The sequence below is a fragment of the Micropterus dolomieu genome, linkage group LG05 (genome assembly GCF_021292245.1).
Source record: "Micropterus dolomieu isolate WLL.071019.BEF.003 ecotype Adirondacks linkage group LG05, ASM2129224v1, whole genome shotgun sequence".
NCBI classification, from domain to species: domain Eukaryota; kingdom Metazoa; phylum Chordata; class Actinopteri; order Centrarchiformes; family Centrarchidae; genus Micropterus; species Micropterus dolomieu.
The window spans coordinates 9901402-9903901 of NC_060154.1; the positions used below are offsets into that span (position 1 = coordinate 9901402).

Sequence of the window (2500 nt, forward strand, 5' to 3'; positions counted from 1 at the left end):
CTTAAAAATGTTCCTGTGTGGCATGGCTTTCACATTGTGTCAACTTGTGTTTTACTGTTCTGCCGTGATCATGTCATTTTTGTCTGTTTGTATTTTTATGTGTAAAACTACGCCACCTATAGAAAAGTGACAGAAGTAGCTATTAAGTCCATGAGATGCAGACGTACATTTGATGTCACCTCCTGTAGGCAAGAAAAGAAACTGGTGAAGAAAAAAGACGCAGAAATTTGATACTTCCACCACCTGCAGGCAATGAATGACAGGTGGAGTTTTTTGTGGCATTTTGGCTTTTTTTACAGCTGCTGTTTTTTGCGTGTGTGTTTTTGAGGTATTGCCCCCTTCATATTTGTATGAAATCATATCATAATAAAATTTTAAAAAGTAACACAGTGTCAGACTGGCCTCTGCTCAATACTAAATACCATTTAACTTGTAACTATTAAAACATTACATTTTCCTCTCTTGGCTTTTGCTCATCAATGTATGTTAAAATACTATATATCACACAAACTTCTAGAATAATAAAAAGTCAATGCAGGATGTAAGTAAGGGGAATCCAGACTCCACTGTTTGTCCTGGTATCCGTCTGTGTTATGTTGTTTGTGATAAACAACATAACACAGACTGATGGTGTGTTACGGAAAAAATGAAAGCTATGTGAAAATACTTTTCATTAAGCTGGTATCATTTGTCCATCAAAGTGACATGGACCAACTCTTACTGTACGTGCATGTAACATGAAACATGTCCCCTTATGCCACTGATATTTACACTTTGTAGGTAGGAGTTTATTCCTTCCCTACAAATGAAAAGGTCCAGAACTGCAGGTCTGAAACTGCTGCGGCTCTGCAACTGAATTATACTGACCGCTTTGTAACGCTTGGTATCGCATACGTTTAAGTTTCTCCTTTTTGATTACTTATTTTAACTACTGCACAAACAGTGATACCTGTTAGAAAGATTAGATAAGACGTCAAAGTCATTAAAACCTGGTAAGAGCTCCAAACACTTGCTTCAATGTCCAAAAGAAATTTGAAAGCTTTATTGCATTTAGTTGACATACAAGGCATTTGTGATGAGGGCCTTTAACTTGACATGTAATGTTAAGAGAACAACTAAACTCCCAAAACAATAAATATTAATTCCAATATTTGACATTCTGGAAAACCTCTGGACTCCTCCGTAACTACTTTAGAAGGACGGTGGAAAAGTAAACTGAGTGGAGGTAAAAGGCTGGGACACAGGAGAGCAGGTATATGTTACATAAAGAAAAAACACTCCCTACCACAAAATGGTCACAATTCTTAAAGTGACTTAGCAATGTGTGTTATGAACAACCCTCTACTGAGGATATAAAACAGAAAAACCTGGATCTCCATTTCTGTGTGTAAACAGAGAACATAATCATTAGTCCACAGATACAGAATGTTTTAAGGCAATGCAACCTGACTGCACCTCATATTGCATAATTCTTTACTAACAAGGTAACTGATAAACACAAGGTGTATGCTTTTGGTTTTAAAAGAAGGCAAGACATTAAAGAGGTCATATTATGCGTTTCCCCTTCCCTTTATTGTGTTATATATCTTTTTTGTGCATGTAATAGGTTTGCAAAGTGAAAAAGCCCACCCCCAAAGGGAGCTACCATCTCCCACAGATACACTGCTCCTGAACTGCCTTTACTTCCATATACTCTGTAACATGAGTTATAATGCTCACCTACCAAAATAAAAACAATGTTAGATACCCACACTATGAGGTATGGATCACACTTGACAGGACCCGCCCTCATCTCCTTTCCATTGGCTAATAGTCCTTACATAGATATTGCGCATGTGCAACTCCCAACAAAGATTAAATAGAAGTGCGATGCTTCACTCGGTAGCTAAAACGGAGTGTTTGACATAAAGGGTAAAAAAGAGGTGCTGTAGCAATGTGCAGTATGACAAAAATATGGTGTTTTTTGAAAATGTGCAACCATGTAAATGTATTCTGGTACAACTCCTAAATAAAATTATGCACCTGAAAATGAGCATAATAGGACCTCTTTAAATTACACTGAAATGTCTTCTGACATCATATGATAAAATTACAGCCATTCAATATCTATTACATCTTTTCTGGACCATTTTCCTAATAACTCACTATGGTGCCTTGTCATTGTGAAATCAGTGTAAATGATTAGCCAAAACAAAAGAAAAGGCATTTTTGGTATTTTGCTGTTAAATATGACCAATTTCTTTAGGGAGTTCTGTATAGCATCAAAACTAAATATCTAAAAATGCTTTAAAGCAATACAAAAAGTTTCAGAGCTATACAGAAACTCTCGTTTAGAGAGCATAGGGAAAGAAGATACACAGCACACTGGGTGTAGAGAAAACTTAAGATAATTACTGAAATGGAAAACATTTTACTGCAGTGGGAGATAAATGCAATATAAAGGAACAACAAAAAGGACAAGTTGTACAATTGAAAACAAGAACTGCAAACAAGTTTCAGA

General features: G+C 36.2%; 1 protein-coding gene across 3 annotated transcripts in view; it reads right to left on the bottom strand.

Moving 5' to 3' along the window:
* Positions 1-1027: 1027 nt before the first annotated feature.
* Positions 1028-2500, bottom strand: part of nek7 (NIMA-related kinase 7) — a 70882-nt gene continuing 69409 nt past the window's right edge. For all 3 annotated transcript variants that reach the window (XM_046050798.1, XM_046050799.1, XM_046050800.1), the window contains one exon: positions 1028-2500. This exon is cut by the window's right edge and continues 1767 nt beyond it. The gene's annotated coding sequence lies outside the window, so the exon portion shown is untranslated.